The following is a 15,272-nucleotide window of genomic DNA, read 5'->3' as shown; positions in this document are numbered from 1 at the left end:
GTGAAGCATTTATCCAAACCACCATGCTACCATGCTGCCCAAGTAGCCAGGGAACAGAGGTTGAATCTGCTCTGTGTTTATGTTTTCAACCAATCCAGGCAGCTTCTGTTCAGCATTCGTCTCACCCTGACACTGTCTTTCCACTGACACAAACCAATGCAATGTTTCTCCCGAGCTGTGAGCAAACCCAACACTGAGGGACATGGTCTCCACCGCTTGTCAGGTAAGTATTGGCCCTTTAACCGCTTGTCAGGTAAGTATTGTCCCTCCAGCCGTAACACAGTCACTACTTTGAAATGGCAACTGACAATATGTAAAACTAGATTGAGAGATTTATGTCAGAGAGGAGGTTAATAAATATTGAAACAACTGCAGTTAATGATTAAATCGGCTGCCGTAATTTGAATAAAACTGGAGACCACTTCAGAATCCACACTAAATCCAGCCCCAGCCCACAGCCACCTCCAACAGTCATTATACTCAGATAATTTCTCATCATCTTCAGAGCTGTATGTTTTGTCAGAGGCTGTTTAGCACAGGGCAAAATCGCTGGTGATTCATTGATGATGTTAACAAAATGGGGTAAAGAACATCAGTGGCCAATTTGAGTTTGATATGACTGACATTTATTATTTTTAATCCGCTGAATTTCGGGCGGATAAAACTGGTAAAACAGACCCGAGATAATGGACGATCTCAACCACCATTTGTGCACTTCCTTTGTTGCATTATTGTCAAGTAGATTGAGTTCTGGAGACACATTTTATAGTGAAGCAGATTATATGTTTGCAACAGGATTTTGACCAATTGGGCCAGTGGGCCGATGAATGACAGATGGAGTTTAATGTGGATAATTGTGAGGTAATGGATTTTGGTGGATCAAATCAGGACAGGGTCTATTCAGTTAATGGTACTGTTGAATGTTACAGAACAAATATATCTGTGAGAACATGTTCATAACTCCTTGAAGGTGGAGTCACAGCTGGATAGGTTGGTGAAAAAGGCATTCAGCATGCTCGGCTTTATTGGTTAGAATATTGAATATAGGGCTTGCTCAGTCTTTCTGAAGTTGCACAATACATTGACAAGTTCACATTTGGAATACTGTGTTCCGTTCTTGTCACCCTATTATAGGAAGGACATTGTTAAACTAGAAACTGCAGAGGAGATTTATCAGGATGCTACCAGGATTTGATGGTCTGAGATATGAGGAGAGGCTGGATGGGCTGAGACTTTTTTCCCTGAAGCACATTAGGGTTTGGTGTGCTTATAGAAGTCTATAAAATAATCAGGAGCATATATTGGTAGAAAGTTAACATGTTCCCCATGGTGAAGGAGTCTGGATCTGGAGGGGAGATGAATTCAAGCCACAACCTTCTTCCCTGTGCCAGAGGGCTGTGGGTTCAAGTTACACACCAGGATTTGAGCACAAAACATCCTGGCTGAGATTCCAGTGCAGTTGTGAGGAGTGGCAGATATTCCAGAGGGAAAAGGCCATGGGGGGAATTTAAAAATAAAATTAAAAACCTCGTAAAAATAACACTGAGTTTTCCTGGGAAGAGTGGGTTATTCCTCGACTTGTATTCCCGGCAGTGAGAACTGTTCCGAAATAATAGAACTTTGAGGGTGAATGAAAGCAGAATGGTGACTCAGCTGCCCTAACTGAAGACAGTCCCTTGGGATGTCCATTCCAGCTGACACCAGGGTTATCAGCACCATTCACACCTTCAGGAAACTAAAGACGTGACCATCATTGACATCTACAGCTCGAATTATTTACTACTTTCAATCAAATCGAACGTTCAAACTGCTATTTTATGGGAGTTGGGGGGAGGCGGGGATTAGCATTACTGGGACGTTAACCGTTTTTCAGTGTGAATTGAAAAATAGCATGAGTTGATAAAGTGTTAGCATGCTTACATTGCTGAGAGTCAGATTGGACAGTAGTTACAAACATGGGAAACATGTAACATTCCCCCTCGACACACAGAGTTGTGAGGATGACAGAATGAATGTGCAAAGGGATACAGCTTGTTTCAGTGAGTGAGCAAACATTTTGTAGAAGGAACATGGGGAAGGATAACATGTAAACGCGTCCAATTGTAGCAGGTCAAGTTGATAAGCAGCATCGTATTTTAATTAGTACAGGTTTCGGAACTCTGACCCACAGCGCGATGTCGTTGTCAGTATCCATGACTCACAGAAGGTTAGTCTGGACGCACAGTAAGCGATTTCTAAGTTACATGGGGTGTTGTAATTACTCCCACGGAGTTGGAAAATAAGCCTGTGTTTTAAAATAATCCGCAGATTGAGTCTATGGCAGAGATCATCATATACAATTTTCCGGTAAAATCTCACGCTCCCCGAGCGATCTGGTGTTTTAGCAAATTAGGCCAGTACCTCTAATGGCTTTCCCCGAACGATTTAAAGTTCCTGGCGATGAAGAGGCTCGGGTCAAAGGGTACGATATCTCCTTCATCTACAATGGATTTTTTTAGCGAAGACGAGGGAGAATGTTAACGTCACTATTTGGAGGCTCCAGACGTCACGTTATACGCCAATAAGTCAAGATAGCTCCGCTACCATATCACGAGGTGCCCTGGGGCTCTCATACACTAATCACAGTATCCGCCCCTCCCTCTGCTAATAGTTCGACAAAGAACGTCATTGCCATTGTAAGCGCTTAACACCTTTCCTCACTTTTACAATAGCTGTCACGATTGGAACAGCACGTCTTGCGCTTTACCGATAGCCAGTCTACACCAATCTCTCTGACACCAGAGTGAAAGGATCCAGCCTGCTAATTTTTTGAAGTGACAGACCAGCCCCCGGTTTTACCCATGCGAGTAAAAAACTGGTCCGCTCACTGCCAGCAGTGACAGATCATTACGATAGAAAATTTAAATAACTCATTGGAATGCTCCGAATTGTCAACTATTTATTGCTGTACATCTCTGAATGCATCGAACAATCGAAAGGAATTGATATTTCAGCACACCCACCAACTGCTACCTGAAAATAGTTTGGGTCACGGAATAAATGCGAGTGTTTGTGCAGCAACTCAGGAGCTGAAGCCAATTTCCAGAACAACAACATTAATCAATGCAGAATCATCCAATAATTAATACTTCTGTCTCCATACATAATACACCATTTCAACAGTCCATCACAGGATGAAATTCAACGAGATAACAAAGCAATATGATTGAATTTGTTGCGAAGCAGGTCTTTTATACAAATGGTGGAGTGTTCTTGCAATGCGTTCCGGGGAGTCTGTCAAAAAAAATACATTAACGGCGTTCAAAAACTTCTTGCAAAACAGATGGATAGGATCAGCATAGAGGGATGCGGCACAAAGAGGAGCCGAGGGTTTCGGTAAATGATGGTATCATGGCCAGTAAAGGCACAGAGGGCGAAAGGCATGTTCCTGCGCTGTATTTTTCTTTGCTATAATCATGTCTCGGTGATCCCTTCCAAATCATATCCATCTATTTGTGCTGTCGACTCATTAACATTACAAGGAGATTTTCTTCTGGTTTTGTTTTGCTTCCACATATCTCAAATCAGCATCTTGGCCCTTTGCACCAATATTAATTCTTAATACATCCTTGATGTTATCTATACCCAATACAGCAACTCCACCTCCTGTTCCATTATGTCTGTCTGTCCTTTAGAAATACCGAGTTCACTTGGACATTTAACTCCCAGTCACCTTCCTCCTGCAAACATTTTTCAATGATCCCAAACAAATAATAGCCTTTTGTATCTACTTGTGCTGTCAGCTCGTTGACCTTATTCCGAATACTGAGTGCATTCAGGTACAAGTTTCCAAACATGTCCGACTTGTCGTTCGCTTGGAGGATTTTCTTGCGCACTACAGATTTTCACACATTCTAATGTCCTTCATTAAATTCTGGGAACAATGTGCCCCATGCACAACCTTCTCTGTCCCTGTCACCTTCCATTTTGTTCGCGTGTCTTTACCCCTTCGCAGCAGGTGGGCTAGCCCTCACTGTTTATTCTATTAATCTCTACCTTCTCCTAACATGCTGATCTGATGTTCTGGTTCCCATTAACCATTACACATCGTATAGTCTGACCCTTCCCTTCCCCGCAGCTTGCTAGTTCAAAGTTCTTGTGACCACCCTATTTTTCCTTTCCGCTGGAGTAATGTTTCCATTCCCTTTCAGCTGGACGCCAGCCCAACGGAACAGATCCCTCCTGTCCAAATACAGATACCATTGCCACATCAAATGGAACCCCTTTTCCTGCACCACTGCTTTAGCCGCGTATTTAACTCCCTAATTTTCTCATTCCTATGCCAATTTCCAGATGCCTAGGGTAGTAATCCAGAGATAATAACCGTTGCGCACCAGTTCGTTAATTTTGCTCCTAGTTCCTGATAATTTACAACAAGGTACTCTTTCCTTGTATTTACTATGTTGTTCGTCCCACTTTGGAACAATACAACTGGTTGCATCCACCCCCGCACTCCAATGCAATTATCAATCCAGCTAGAGATGCCCCTCAGCCTTGTAGCAGGCAGACAACATAAATGTGGCACTCTTGGCACTGGTTACAAAGGATGCTCTTCGTTTCCCTAATCATTGAATCCCCTAATGTTACGACTTGTCTTTTTGCTCCCCCTTCTCAATGGGCTCCTATACCTCACCGTAGTTTTCAGATAAATCATCTTGCGGACAGTCTTTTTCCTCATCAGCAATAGAGCAAGTACCTCGTACCTGCTGGACAAGGTCAATACCTGAGGCTTCTCCATACCTGAAGTTAGGATCTTTCAAACTGCCTCACTCACAGACACACGCTCTTGAGGCTGACTACTCGCTCAATTCAAGGTAGTGAGCCTATGTGTTGTAACTTCTTCCTGGAATACGTGTCCAGGTACCTCTCCCCGTCTCTGGTCTGCCGCAATGCCTGAAAATAAGAAACAACTCATCAATTCTGAGCCTGCGTTGCTCGAGCAAAGAACGGTTACTGCACATGTTGTCTCTACGAATCACAATGGGTTGTGTTATGTGCCAGAGTTTAGAAAACGCCAAAGTATATCATGGAGTTTATCTGACATATAACTTTTAATAGACTTTGAATACGAGGAGCACAAGGGCTGACTTTCCAGCGATATGCAACAGAGACATTAAATGTTTTGAAACAAAACAATCTTTATTAAGTTGATTTAGTTGACATTTTATAAACAAACAGTAAACATTTTATCAACTTCCAACACAGAAAAAATCCACACATATAGTACTCTATATTTAACACTTAATAACTTTCCAAAAAAACACCCATAAGCCAAACAAATCGCTGGCTTTGGATCAGACAAAGGCAGGTCAGCAGCACGGTTCATTTCCCATAACAGCCTTCCCGAACAGGCGCCGGAATGTGGCGACTAGGGACTTTTCACAGTAACTTCGTTGAAGCGTACTCGTGACAATAAGCGATTTTCATTTCATTTCATTTTCAAATGCATTTTAAACAAAGCAGTAGGCATAAATTATTTTCAGAAAGCGGGTATCACTTTAAAATTATCAAGTGATCTGGACGCCTTTTAACATACAGCGAGAGAGACCAAAATACACATGCTTTGTCTGAACGCAGCTCCCAACTGCCTAAAACTATAGTAAAACACAAAGCCACAAAACAGCTTCCTGCTCAAAACTATTAAAATCTCGAGACAATACTGAGCTCGACCCACACAAGGACATCACTACAGCTTTTGCTAATTACTTACTTCTTAAAGGTACACTCACATGACAAGTCCACCAGTTGTGACATCGTATCAAAGCAACACATCACGCGACCCTCATCTCTCGTTTATTTTTTATTTTTTTAATTTTCAAAAATGTTTTAATATACCCCCTATTACCTCAATCTGAACACAATTTAAAACCAGAAAGGTAAAATGCATTTTCAAAATTGAACAGATTCCTTATTCGCCAAAGAAATCATATCTTCCTGAGATCACACTTTTCATCCCCTCCCACCAGGTCAGGACACTGATTCAGTGAATCATGAAACCGCTTTACATTGCCAGGGTCTGTTCCATAATCACACTCTCAGCTCAACGTCTGATATTTCGGATTCACCGTCTCCCAATTTCACCCCACTCTGTGTTTTCCATCCAACTCTAAAGCACGCTTGTCCTGTCCAGTAGCACTCACTGTGCAGACAGATAGTACTCATTGGCTCCTCTGTTCATCGGCCTCAAAATCCAATGCTCTGGAAACAGGATTGAAGCAGTTGCAGAATCCAATTGATACATTCGAGTGTTACTCAGCTGATTCCAGTTTCAGGAATACAACTAGCCAAACGGACAGCTTTCAATTGCCCGATTTGACGGCTAATTCAGCGTGCAATTGAAGATCAGTCTTATTAATAGTAACCGCCTGATAACATGTTAGATCTCACCACTTGAACTTTTTGCTTTTTACCCAGGTCTAAAGCACTCTCGTCCAGCCACGTAACACTCGCAGTGCAGGCTCCTGGTGACAGAGACCTCTGGAGATATATATTCCATCAGGAACGGTCTAGGTCTTCAAGATGGAATATACATGTTGGCAACCCTAGATTGTAACTAGGTAATTAATCAAATTATTGAGGAATGGGATCATCATGGAACAGCAAGAGCAGACAGAATGACGAACTTATGTTGGAGACATGTTTTGATAAATACATAAAGCATTATATTGAAAAGTGGTTGATATGTGCCCGGAAGCACATTGACCGATCCGATCAGAAAAGAGAACTCAGATATTCAATTTATTTTGTTGATTATCTTGCGCTATGTTGAGGGCGTGGGGGGGGGGTGAGGTGGTGTAACAAACTATATGCCAGCAATCATTGATAATTTCAACAAGTGGGTGGAAGCATTTCCCTCAAGAGCCAACACCACAGCGGTGACAGCGATACACTGGAATATCATGAATTCATGTAAGAACTTCCCAAAGTATGTTGTATCTCATCAAGGTTCACACTTTACATGCAAACAGTCATGACCTTATTGGAAACCCCGAAGCTGCTACATTGGTTCTTTCCGGCAATCAAGTGGATCATGAAACATTGGAAGAGCATTTTGAAATCCATGAATCAGAAGAAAATGTATATACCCGCGCATGAAAAATAGTGTTGCCTTTTGTTCTAATCGATATACGGAGTGACTGGATTCACTTCACATAAGTGAATGACGTGGGGATCTATCAACCGAATAAATACCTCAACGTGGCCGGATTTATCATCAATCAGTCACGAAAACAGCACAGATCTGATGTCTTTCAGAGGTCATGGAGCAAGGTGAGTATTTCATGGTGTAAATAAGATGTTTGCTAGTTTCGAATTCATCTGTGGTCATTCATATGTATCCACAAAAAGTAACTCCAAAGAAAATTCAGTTTTTCATCACGTTTCTGAAGATGATGTCAGGGAACAGAGGCTAAAGCTGCTCTGTGACATGTATCAGCAGAACACATGGTGGTTGCTGATGATATTCATTATCCTGCGAATAGACCAGATCATTCTCAGCGTCTTCCATAAATGTTTTATATCAGAAGGTTTGGTTTATTGCAATGATCTCTGCGGTCCTCTCAGAAGTGATCTGGAGTTGAATTCCTCTCTCCTAACTCTCATGCTCCTCCCAACTCTCAGCCTCAACTCTCTCTTCTATCCTTCTGTCCTCCGCTTCCTCTGTCTCTCTTTCAGTAATATGAGGACGAGAGGAATGGAGAGAGATTAGTTACCATTTCAAACTCGACAATGAATGAAAAGACAAAGGCGAACCTCCATACAATAGTACCGAGGTGACTACTGTGACTATATTAAACTATTTTAACTATTTCTACTATCTCAATGACACAACTGGAATACACTGTTATCTGTTTGTAGTTCTCTTCAATTATTGCTGCCACAGCAGATTGACAGGAGCCATGAGACTGTTGATGCCTGGTAGTCCAAAACACTCAGTGAAATTTGAAGAACCGCCTGAAACAGGCGCAATGAGCAGAGCCTCATCACACTCATTATTCCCATTGTGGGATCGTGTTTATTTCTGTACCAGCTTCTTTGGTGATTTTGAATGCACCGCATTGAACATCGTCAGTGGACACTTTGCGTTTGATGTAATTTACATTTGATATTCTTAATCCGGTTAATTTCCAATGGATAAAGCTGTTAAAACCGATCCGAGCTAGTGTAAGCTCTCAACCTGTGTACTTACGCTGTTGCTTATTTGTCAAAGAGCTTTTTTGAAGGAAACTTCGAATAAAATTTTGTGTAACCAATTGAAGCAGTTTTGCGATCTGATTGACGTCATGATCAGTGAAATGTGTGAACATCTGCAGGATAATGTTTTCTCTCATTTTACCACATGTTAGTTTTTCAATAAATGATGGGTAGGGTTTGTTCACGGAACCCTTTCCATAAGGATTTTTTTTCCTGTGACCCTGGCAACAATTTCAATTCATGTTCATCGAATCTTCTATCTGGGGATGGACTTGAACCCACAACCGACTTATCTATGCCAGAACGCTGTAGGTTCATGTTATAATCCAGGACATGAGCAAACAAAACCTTGGCAGACATTTCAGTGCAGGAGTGAGAAGCGCAACAGATTACAGAGTTGAGAGGCCATGAAGGGATTTGAACCAAAATTAAAAACCTCACACAAATATCAATGATTTTTTTTCTGAGAAGAGTGGGTTATACCTTGAGTTTTATTCCTGGCATTGGAAAATGCTTCGAAGCCAGATAACATTTTTGAGTGAATTGAAACAGAATGGTGCATCAGCAGTTCTATAACATAGAACATTGAACATTACCGCGCAGTGCGGGCCCTTCGGCCCTCGATGTTGCGCCGGCCCGTGAAACAATCTGAAGCCTATCTGACCTACACTATTCCGTTTTCATCCAGATGTCTATAAAGTGACCAATTAAATGCTCTTAAATTTGGCGAGTCTACTACTGTTGCAGGCGGGGCGTTCCACACCCCTACTACTCTCTGAGTAAAGAAACTGCCTCTGACATCTGTCCTATACCTACCACCCCTCAATTTAAAGCTATGTCCCCTCGTGTTGGTCATCACCATCCGAGGAAAAAGATTCTCACTGTCCACCCTATCTAACCCTCTGACTATCTTATATGTCTCCATTAAGTCACATCTCAGCCTTCTTCTCTCTAACGTAAACAACCTCAAGTCCCTGAGCCTTTCCTCGTAAGACCTTCCCTCCATACCAGGCAGCATCCAAGTAAATCTCCTCTGAACCCATTCCAAAGCTTCCACATCCTTCCTCTCATGTGGTGACCAGAATTGCACGCAGTACTCCAGGTGCGGCCGCACCAGAGTTTTGTACAGCTGCAGTATGACCTTGTGGCTCCGAAACCCAATCCCCCTACTGATAAAGGCTAGCACACCATATGCCTTCTTAACAGCCCTATTAACCTGGCTGGCAACTTTCAGGGATTTATGTACCTTCGAGATCTCTCTGTTCATCTACACTCCCAAGAATCTTGCCATTAGCCCAGTACTCTGCATTCCTGTTACTCCTTCCAAAGTGAAAAATCCCTTGAGAATCCATTCGAGCTGACACAAGGAATTTAGCACCTTTCACAGCTTCAGGAACCAGATACGAGGCCACCATTGACATCTGCAGCTCGAATTAGTTACCAATTTAAATTAAATCAATCTTTCAGGCTGCATGTTTACAGGGAAAGTATTACTGGGATCTGGACCATTTAAAACGTGGAGTAAAAATGCAAGAGCTCATCAAATGAATGTATGCAAAGGGATACGGATTGATTTAGTGAGTCAGCGAATATTTGGCAGATGGAATATAAGGTTGGAAAAGTGTAAACATGTCTAATGTTCGCAGGCCAAATAGATGATCAACATTTTATTTAAATTAATAGACGTTCCGGAGGTACAGCGTGAGGTTGGTGCCATTTTGCATGAATCACAGGTTAGTCTGGAGGCACAGGCCGCTATTTGGAAGGTATCTGGTACGTTGTGACTATTCAACAAGGATGATGGAATTATAGAGGGGATTTTGTGCTGTTCGATAACGGGCTGGTCAGATGAACTCGGTAATACGGAGATCAGAGGGATACGGGCGCCAGATGTTTATTATGTTTCTCAGAAGGGCAGCATGGTGGCGCAGTGGTTAACATTGCTGCCTCACGGCGCAGAGGTCCCAGGTTAAATCCCGGCTCTGGGTCACTGTCGTGTGGAGTTTGCACATTCTCTCCGTGTGTGCGTGTGTTTCGCCTCCACAACCCAAAGCTGTACAGAGTAGGTGGATTGACCAGGCTAAATCCCCCCTGAGTTTGAAAAAAATGATTGGGAACTCGAAGTTTACAAAATGGAAAATAAAAAATGAAAAAAACTATGTTTGTCACGCCACAGGAATAGCCGGACGTGCTGAGTGACATCAACGTTTTCTCTTTTATTTCTGGAGTGCTGTGGGAACTTTCCGTCTCTTTATGGAAGAAAGACTAAAACTGTGTTAGATAATTTCACGATTTTGATTAGATAGTGGTCCAGTGGTATTGCCACTAGACTCGTAATGTCCCCAAACTAGTAAAAGTCACAACATAGCAGGTAGCGACATTGAAATTCAACGCTAAAGTCTGGAATTGAAATCTCCTCTTAGTCATGATGACAACGCAACAATCATCGACTGAAGTTAACGAGATATCTGATTTATCAGGGTCCATTGGGGAAGGAAACCTGCCAGCCGCACATGGTCTGAACTACGTGTGACCCTCAGTTGCTGACTTTTAACCATACCATGAAATAATGAAAGGATAAGTGGTAGCACAGTGATTAGCACTGTTGTTTCAGCACCAGGGATAGGAGTTCGATTTGCGGCTCGGGTCACTGCCTGAGTCCGCACGGACTCGCGGTGTTTGCGTGGGTTTCCTGAATTGCACCCCGTACAGATCATATTACCTCCACCTGTCCCATTTCTAATAAATGTAGGGGTTTCCAGCTGTCTTTCTGGTTTTATCCTTCACATAAGCTCTCCACCGACCATGGTATGCTTGGTATACCATACCCTCCCATCCAGCATGTGTGTATATTTCTACCCCCAGAAGGTTATCTGAGTCATCTCACGAACCGTTCCACCCCTGCACACCCCCTCCCCACACCGCACCGCGCACCCCACGCACCACTGCACTGAACTTTTTAATTCACTGCCGCACAGCTGATACACAAGGTGTATCCTTCCTGAACCAGTGCCTGTTAAATAAATCCTTTCCACCTGGAGCTAATAATTTACAAACCTCTCAAGATGAACATGAAAATATGCTGCCGACACCGCTTAATGTCGCAACCCCAGTTCTGCTGTACGTTCTGCATCTTACACTTTCCGACGATTGACCTCATGCGTTCACACTACATTCTGCTACAACTGACCAATAACATTCCAGCCAAGTGGTGCACCTCGTATATATTCCACTGTTCAATATAATGTGTATTTTAATCTCATCGCAATGTACTGACTTCATAGTATTTACAGTGCAGAACGTGGCCATTCGGCCCTTCTAGTCTGCAGAGGCCTTGGAAAGAGCACGCTATCTAAGCCCACAGTTCCATCCTACTCCCATAACCAGGTAACCCAAGCTAATATTTTTGCACACTGATGGCAATTTAGCATGGTCAAACCAACTAACATGCCCATCTTTGGACTGTGGGTGAAAAACCACGCAGACACGAGGAGAGCGTGCAGACAGTGGTTCAATCGAACCCGGGATCCAGGATCTGTGAATCAACAATGCTCCCGTACAGCCCATCTTTTTTAAAAATAAATGTAGAGTACCCTATTATTATTTTGTTCAATTAAGGGGCTATTTAGCATGGCCAATCCACCTACCCTTCACTGTTTTGGGTTGTGGGGGTGAAACGCAGGTGGACACGGAGAGATAGTGCAAACAGCAAACGGCCACTGACCCAAAGCCGGGATTCGAAACCGGGTCATCAGCGCCACAATCCCAGTGCTAACCATTGCGCCAAATGCCTCCCTGTTCACGTATTTGGAAAGATACAGCTTAATCCAGCATAGTCAGCACGGATTTCTAACGGGTACGTCATGCCTCGCAAGTTGGATTGTATTCTTTGAGGAGGTACCTAAGTGCAGAGAGGAAGGTAGAGCAGTTGATGTCGTGTAAATGGATTTTAGTAAGGCTATTGATAAGGTGCCCCATGGTGGCCTCATGCTGAAAGTAATGAGGTATGACATAGAGGGAAATTTGGCCGATTAGATCAGTAACAGGCTATCACATAGAAGACAGAGGGTGGCGGTAAATATTAAATTTTCGTCCTGGATCCCAATACCCAGTGGTATACCTCAGGGATCAGTGCTGGGTACTCTGCTGTTTGTGATTTTTTTATCAATGACTTGGATGATGGAGTTCAAGGTTGGGTTAATAAATTTGCTGATGACACCTTGTTTGGTGGAGTAGTGGATAATGAGGAGGGCTGTTGTCGGCTGCAAAGAAACATTGATATGATGCAGAGCTGGGCTGAAAAGTGGCAGATGGAGTTTAACTTTGGTAAATGTGAGGTGATTAATTTTGTTCGGTCAAATTTCAATGCGGATTACAGGATTAACGGCTGTGTTCTGAAGAATGTAGAGGAGCAGAGATATCTCGGAGTTAATGTGCTTACATCTCTGAAAGTTACCACCTAAGTGGATAGAGCCGTGAAGAAAGCCTGCAGTGTGTTAGCATTTATTAACAGGGGGATTGAGTTTAAGAGCCGTGATGTCATGCTGCAACTGTCCAAGACCTTGGTTAGACCACATTTGGAGTATTGTGTGAATTTCTGGTCACCTCATTAATGGAAGGATGTGCAAGCATTGGAAAGGTTGCAAAGGAGGCTTCCCATGATGCAGCATGGATTTGAGGGTAGGCCTTATGAGGAAATTTTGAGGGAGCTCTGGCTTTTCTCTGGAGCGAAGGAGGATGAGAGGTGACTTAATTCAGTTGTATAAGATGATGAGAGAGATAGATAAAGTGGACGGTTAGCGGCTTTTTCCTCGGGTGGATGTAGCTGTGGCAAGGGGGCAGAACTATGAGGTTCATGGTGGAAGATATAGAAGGGATGTGAGATGTTGGTTCTTTATTCAGAGAGTGGTTGGGGTGTGGAACGCACTCCCAGCTATGCTATTGGAGTCAGACATTTTGGGAACTTTCAAGCAGTTATTGGATAAGTATATGGAGTGCACTAGAATGATTGGGAGTAGGTCGATTAGATCTTTGTTTCAGACTAGTTCGGCACAACATCGTGGGTCGAAGGGCCTGTGCTGTCCTGTACAGTTCTATGTCCTCTGTTATATGTTCAATTGTCAACCCATTCTTTCTGCACCTTGTATTTCATATCCACAAAATGTTTCACCCACATTCAATGTTTATTCATGCTATTTAAAATCCTCGCTGAAGTGCCACTGACAAATCACAGTTTGCCTCTTGTACTGTGTGTGCGACTGGTCTTCTCCCGGTGCGGCCACAGCGCTGCCAATCGCTCAGACACTGGATTCAGAGGATACACGGCTCTCTGCTGTGGCAGCGACAGATCATTCCCGCCCGCATTTACCGATGAGTGCACGTTCCCGGTCTGTCTGTGTGTTTTAAAAGCCTCTCGTTGAGTGGATGGCAGACATCTTTACATCACAATTTACCTGTGACATCTTACGCTCCCCCAGCGATTTGGTCCATCAGCAAATTCGGACTACAATGACATTCCCGGAACAATTTAATGTTACTGGCGATGATGGGGCTCGGGTCAATGGGTAAGATTTCACCTTCATCTATACTCGAATATTTGAGAGCAGGCGAGGAACATTGCTGACGTCAGAATTAGGAGGTCCCCGAAGTCAAGTTGTACACCAATACGTCAAGATAGCTCTGCTAACAGAGTATGAGGTGCCTCGGGGCTCTGTCACACAAATCACAGTGTCAGCCAACCCCTCAACTAATAGTGGGGCCTCGAACGTCCGCTCCGTCCCCGTTGAAGTAGACACTGCACCTCATTATCATTGTAAGCACATAACACTTCCCCTCACTTTTGCCATAGCTGTCACGATGGGAGCAGCACGTTTTGCTGATCAGCGATAGCCACAATCTCTGCCAATCTCTCTTGCGCCAAAGTGATAGTATCCACCCTGCTAATGTTGCGACAGTGAGAGTGCCCCCCTCCCCGCCCCGCTTTTTGCTATAGGAGTACTTCCCGTCAACTGTCTCCAAACGACTACGATGGGAACATTGAAACAAACAATTAATTGGTCCAAATTGTCAATCATTCATTTCTGTAAATTTCTGAATGCATTGAAAAATCGAAACAAATGGAAATTTCAGTACATTCATCAACTGCTCCCTGAAAATGGTTTGGGTCACGGCATAAATACAAGTGTTTGTGCAGCAGCTCAAGAGCTGCAACATGAAGCCAATTTCCAGAAAAACATCACTCATCAAAGCAGAATGACCTATCAAATAATATGTCCGTCTCCATATAGAATACACCATTAAAACTGTCCATAACAGGATGAAATTCAACGAGATAATGAACAGCAATATGATAGATTTTTTTCGACTCTCCATCTCTGGGTCACTGGAACTCTTCGCAGCATTGTTTGCCCGAAGTCGGCTGCGGGCTTTACTGTTCACCACTATGTGCCTGATGGTTGCAATATTAAGCAACAGAATAAGGACGAATGGGACACAGGGTGTCACAAAGTGATGCAGAAACTCGATGGCTATCCAAGCAGGAGATAATTGAGTGGCGAATGTTAGAATGCAAAAGGTGGGTTTGTTTCTAATCGAGTACGAATCTGACAACATGAAATACCAAAAAATGTTTTTAAAACAGCTCAGTGCAGCCACTGTTCCGAGAACCACAGCAGCCACTTTCTCAGTACAATATTTATTGCTCAGCTTCTGACAACAAATGGCCACAAACCGATCAAAGGTGAAAGACACAGTAAACCAGACAGAACAATCCGTAGCTGCATAGAGAAATACAGCATGGATATTACATACAGGGATAAACCACAGGAAATGAAACCGCTCCCAGTAAACAATCGGTATGTGTCTTAATATCAGATCGATAATAATGACCACTAGATCTGCTGCTGCCATGGCCAGCAGGTAGCGAGTGACACATCTGGATAGTCCACAATTCCGAAGAGTTAGGGTCACAATCGTAGCTACGTTCGCTGGAGGGAAGCAAAATAAACAGTGAAATTCTGCATCCGGGTGGAGAGAAAACG

The sequence above is a fragment of the Scyliorhinus canicula genome, unplaced genomic scaffold (assembly GCF_902713615.1).
Source record: "Scyliorhinus canicula unplaced genomic scaffold, sScyCan1.1, whole genome shotgun sequence".
In the NCBI taxonomy this organism is placed as follows: domain Eukaryota; kingdom Metazoa; phylum Chordata; class Chondrichthyes; order Carcharhiniformes; family Scyliorhinidae; genus Scyliorhinus; species Scyliorhinus canicula.
The sequence above is the reverse complement of the archived record's forward strand: the minus strand, read 5'-3'. Positions refer to the sequence as shown.